Here is a 6,042-nt window from a genome sequence, read left to right on the forward strand (position 1 = left end):
TCCTCCCCTCCCGCCGCTTTCGCCGCCGATTGGGCCGCGTCAGGGGCGGGGCCCACGCTGACCCGCCAGCGATTGGAAGGGGCAGCCGTCCATCGACATGACCCGCCCCGCCCAGTGCCCCCTTCCGGCGGAAGCGCGGGCGGGCGGCGCGCGGGCCAGAGCGGCCCCTATTGTTGCTGTGTCATAGGGGTGCGGCGGCGGCCCCTGGCGGCGGCGCTCGGAATGGCGTGGCAGGCGCCGACCCAGCTGTGGGCGTTTGAGCCCGCATCTCCACAGTCTCTGGAGAGCGGCGGCACCTGCGGGGCGCGAGGGGGCGTCTCTGGTTCACGGTCGGCGCTGCACGCCGGATCCCAGGACGTGGAGAAACAGTCCCCGATCAGGGGAAGGGCGTCTTAGGACCCGGGGCTGGGGAGGGCCGGCTCCGCGACCGCAGGAGGAATGTGACCGAGCCACAGTCCGGGACTCCGGGGCCTGGGCGCAGCGCCCACGACATCAGCGGTGGTCCTCGGGGGTGACAGAAGCCCCGCCGGTACCCCAGCCCCGTTCCCCCCGTAACGGGGCTGACATGGGTGCCCTCCATTCTCCCCCAGGGGCCCCCTTCCAGCGAGGACAGTCCCCAGAGGCAGATGTGTGTGCTCAGAGTGGAGGGCAAGGAGCCCGCCGGCCATCACGCTGGGCTCCGTACTCACAAGAGTGACCAGACGCCCTCCTGCTGGTCTTTGGGGCGCCATGTCCATCCTGCACTTGCTTGGACAGCTCTAGGCGCTGGCAGGGGACGCACCCGAGCCCTGCGCCCTCCGGGCCCCATGCTGGCCACCCTCCTCCCCCCCCAAAGCAAGGCCACAGTGCACCAAGCTGCCTGATGGTTTACCAACTAGAAGTGTATACACAGACTTTGTTTGAAAGCTCTTCGTAAAAAGTATAAAAGTGGAAAGTAGTTTTGTTTCAAAGGTTTACCCACACTGGTACACGTAGGGCTGGTGCATTATTTTAACTCCTGTACGACCTCTGTGTGACTGTCTGAAGTACAACCACTTCTGTGTCCGTTGTCTTGAGATCTGAAGACACCGATTTTGTTTCGTTTTTGGAAAATATAGCTGTTTTTTATTAAAAATTGTCATTTAATAAGTGATGAGTTCGTTATTTTTTTATTAGTTAAATATCTTTACTTTCCTTCATTTCATTTTGAGTAGGGTGAATCCCAACAAATAAGACCCCCACACCAGCTCCACCGGGCCCTTGATTCCTGAGACCACGGGGGAGAGGGGCGTGGCCGCAAGCCTGTGACCGTGACCGCCCTCGCAGAGCTCTGGGGAAGCCAGAAAAGGCACGATGGAAGGTCCGGTCGGCCGCCCCCAAAGACGGGCTGGCGGGCAGGCGGCCCTCGTGCAGTCAGGAACGGTTACAGAGCCGCCGGAGGAGCTGCAGGGAGATGACTTTCCAGACCCTGCAAGCACGTGGCCTCGAAGGGCACTGACCCGAGCGTCTCCTCAAGCAGGGGGTCGAGTCTGGGGCCCGCCCCGTGACTCGTGAATCAGAAACAGGTGTGGCCCAGGCCCCGGGGGGGGGGGCTGTGGGAGACGGCCCTGGGGGGGCACCCTGCTAGCCCCTGGGGCCCCTCCTGCGCCGGGCAGCAGGCAGGGCGCGGGGCCTGGGGCGCAGCAGCTAGAGAGGGGGCAGGACGTGCCCAGACGCGTCACCAGAGAGGGTCTGGCTGGCAAGACGCCCAGGAAGAGGGCCACACCGTTACTTCTGAGAGTCCGGTCCAAACACACGGATCAGAACCACCGGAGCGCAGGACAGCGCGGTGATACTTCAGTGTCGCCGGAGAACGTGGTTTGGCAAGTGGGTTATTTCTTTCCTTTTAATGATGCGTTCTTTTTCAGAGCAATCGTAGATTCACAGCGGAATGGAGCTCATCACTCTCCACATACACGCAGCCTCCTCACCATGAACACCCTGCAGAGGGCGCCCTGTGACAGCCTGTGGCCCCACGGACACGCGGCGTCGCCAAGAGCCCATCTCAGTGCACGCGGCCGGCAGGTACCATCTCAGTGCCCAGAAACGCCCCGCGCCCTCCTGGCCACCCTTCCCTCTTCCCTAACTCCCGGCAGCCTCGGGTAACTTTTCTCCAGTCATGTTTTATTGTGATAACATACACGGGACACAAAATCTACCCTTAGCCGTTTCTGAGTGTGCTGTTCAGTGGTGGTAAGTACATCCGTGGGGTTGTTATATCTCACCACCGTCCACCTCCAGAGCCTGTCGCCTCCCGAAACGCCAACTGCCCATCCCCTGTGTCCCCCAGCAGCCACCACCCCACTGCCTCCAGCATTTTGACGACTCCGGGTGCCTAATGCGATCAGTGGAATCAGACAGTATTCATCTTCCTGTGATTGGCTGGTTGCAGTGAGCACAACAGCCTCAAGGTTCACCCGTGTGGCAGCAGGCGCCAAGCTCCCTCCTTTTTAAGGTGGAAAACAGCCCTTCGCCCCTGCAGACGTCGTCTTGCTGCGCCGTCCGACCACCGGGGGCCGCGGGGGCTGCTCGCAGCTTGAGCGACGGTGCGCCGCGCTGCTGTCAACGTGAACGTACAGATCTCGCTCCCAGACCTTGCTTCCAGTCTTGGGGCTATAACCGCAGAGGAGTTACTGGACCGTCCGGTAATTCTATTTTTAATTTTTTTGAGGAGCCATCATAACCGTCTTCCACAGCAGCTGCCCCGCTCCCGTTCCCACCGACAGTGCACGAGGGTTCCGATTTCTCCACGTCCCCGCCAACACTCGGGTTTTGCTTGTTTTCGACAGCTGCTATCGCAACGGGTACCTCAGTGTAGCTGTGATTTGCATTTCCCACAAGACGAGCGACATTGAGTGTGTTCCCACAGGCTTACTGGCCACTTGTGCGTCTTTGGAGAAACGTCTAGTTTTGCTATTTGTTTGCTGTTTTAGGGCCTGGCTCCAGCAGCACCGAGTGCTCCATGGCCCCTCACCCAGCACGGCAGCGCCTGGGGGAGCCCCTCGTCCGTGCACCTGGCATCCCGAGGGCACTGCCGTCTCATGGGCTGTCTGTCCCTCTGACCAGAGCCACCATGGCTCTTCAGACGACCGTCTCCACTCAGCTCCTCCTCCTCCTGCAAAGCATGTAGCTGCTGGGCACCGAGGCCAGTGGCCAGGCCAGGACCTTCCGGTCAAACCAACCCCGCGTTCTGGGCACTTCGCTGCTGTCAGTGTTGCTGTCTCCTGATCCCCAGGAGGGAAGAGAGCTGGTCAGTCAGAGCTCCCCACTGCTCAGAGAACACAGACTCCTCCACCCCACCCGTTGTACTCACCCAGTGGTGTCACAAGTGTCCCCGAACCCCTCCCCAATGACAAGCAGTTTTCTGAAACAATCCGTGTGCTGGGCCAATCCTACAGAACGCACAGTCCAATCTGACCCCCGTGTGCAGGGGCTCATCTGTAGCCAACCCGCAGTCCTTTCCAGAGAAGCCTGAGACAGTGAAAAATTGCTCAGCGCAAAACAAATGTCAGCCAGCACCCATCTCCAGGGAAATCTGTATTTGGAGCTGGGGCTTAACATTTATCTTCACTGATCTGTTCAGTCTTCCAAAAAACCTCTGCGAGTGGTTGATTCTGTTTATATGGCTGGGTACTGACAGTTATTACATATTATAAAAATAAATCCATTTCACTAGCACGTATTCTTGCCTGACATTTTCGAGCTACTCTGGCAGGATAAACACTGTTGCAGACCAGCCAAGCACGTGCACAGCAAGGAAGGAAGGACCGTGTCTGTGTCGTCGCCACTGCAGACACCACGCGGCCTTCACCGACCGTCTGACACGGGACCGTTTGGTTCTCAGAGGGGCGATGGAGCTGCATGGCCAGGGAAGGGCTGAGCGTCCAGTAAACTCGCAGCAGGACACACAAAAAACGCAGTTTTTACTTTGCAAAACCCTCCCGCCGTGAATGCAGAAGACAGTAAGGCCCAAAGCAACATGGATGGAGGGAACACCACCCGTGTGCCTGGTGTCTGGCTACACGCTCTGATCTGGGAGCAATCTCTGCGCCGTAGACCTGAGAAAGGCCCGTGGAAGGGGTCTGAGAGTCCGGGTGCTGAGATGGGAGAAACCAGGACCCCAGGAGCTCTGTGCTGACTGAACTCTCCTTGCCACCTGGCCTGGCCCGCCCCTCGGGACGCGAGGGTGGCCAGAAGGGCTACTGGTGCTTCGGAACGCGGACTTTATCAGCGCGTCCGTGCCCCGTGCTCGTGTGTACGCAGGGCTGAGGAAGCCGGTGAGTCACCATCTCTGCCGGGGAGCACTCTCTCCCTAAGAGCCAGTGTCCCAAGAGGAAGCCTGTGGCCAGGGCTGCCCAGTGGGCTGGCTGGGTTTGGGGAGCCTCCTGGGCTCCAAAGGGGACACGGTGGCCAAGAAAGCCCAGGAGCCACTCCTTAGGGGCCCCTGCCTGCAGCCACACCGGCTCTCAGCACCAGCACTCGCCCGCGGCCGCCACCCTCCGGGAGCACTCCGCCTGTGAAGAGCCGTCTGGGCCCCCGCACTTCCCTTCCACCCATGCAGGGAAGTGGCAGCCTGGCGTGGCAAAGTGCCGTGGTGTCCCAGGGGGACCTGGCCCGCTTCTCCGCTGCCTCCTCCTGAGCACAGGCCACACCCAGGCTGGTGCCAGTGACGCCCTGGCCCTGGCCACTCGGGGACAGCCAAGTGCCAGCACCCCACCCCCGCACCCCTGCCCCAGACAGCCTATGAAATCTAGTCAACGCCAGGGGCCCTGTGACGTTAGGTTGTATCGCACACAAGTCACATTCCAGAACGGTGTGTGTCTGCCGTGGCCAAACCTCCAGTGACTCCTGACAACTGTGCACCAAGTCAAGGAGCCTCACCTCCGAGGGGCGGGGCCTCACCTCCCGAGGGGGCGGGGCCTCACCTCCTGAGGGTCGCAAACTCAACATATCAAGTACTCTACTGTCCTTGCTGCATGGAGGCTCGAAGTAACAAAAAAAAGCTCCCGGGCCCCTTGGCAAAGCCATAGTGACAACATGTGGCCGAGAAGCCACCACTTTCCACGCAGGCCAAACGCTTTGGTAGCAGGTGCCTGTTTTTTAAGATGCATTTTCTAGTGAAAAAATCTGTATTAGAGACAAACCTCTGGCATCCGAAATGATCAAGGGAGACGACGCTGACACAGTCACTTTACGTGTTAGCATTTGCAGAGACCTCAGTTTAAAAACCATAAGCCAGGGGCGCCTGGGTGTCTCAGTCATTTAAGCGTCTGACTTTGGTTCAGGTCATGATCTCATGGTTTGTGGGTTCAGGCCCCGTGTCGGGCTCTAATTGTTTTTAGTGCTTTATTTATTTCTGAGGGAGAGAGACAGCATGAGCAGGAGAGGGTCAGAGAGAGAGGGAGACACAGAATCCAAAGCAGGCTCCAGGCTCTAAGCTGTCGGCACAGAGCCCAACGCGGGGCCCGAACTCATGAACCGTGAGATCATGACCTGAGCTGAAGTCAGACGCTTAACCAACTGAGCCACCCAGGCACCCCTTTAAAAAAATAAGTAAAAATAAAAACCGTAAGCCAAGCGACAACGGCCCCACAAACGTGCTATGTTCCGGCCTCTTCCTCCGGCACCGGGGCCGGGCGCCTGCTGAAAACCCACCGGCCTTGCCAGCAGACTCAAAAGTGTAAACCTCGTTAGCAGTTATCGGTGGCAGGGGACACAGATTCATCTGTAAGTTGTTAAACTGCCTGAAATACTGTCATTTTAAATGTGCCCCAGGACTGTGCACTTCGACATTTTCAGCTTGCCCTCCCTCATGGACAGCGAGCCGGGCCACGGCCACAGGCGCACAGGGTCCCCATGCAGACGACCAGATGCACCACGATCTCTCGGAAAAGGGTCACAACCGTAAAGCCTCGCACTCCGTCGCCAGCGACTCTGCTCTCGTCTCCACAGAGCAGACACTTTCTATCCAACCCCTCAGCTTCTGGTTTCCGAAGCTATAGAATCAAGGCTTCAGAACGAGTA

The sequence above is a fragment of the Hyaena hyaena genome, unplaced genomic scaffold, assembly GCF_003009895.1.
Source record: "Hyaena hyaena isolate Hyena2069 unplaced genomic scaffold, ASM300989v1 scaffold_118, whole genome shotgun sequence".
In the NCBI taxonomy this organism is placed as follows: Eukaryota; Metazoa; Chordata; class Mammalia; order Carnivora; family Hyaenidae; genus Hyaena; species Hyaena hyaena.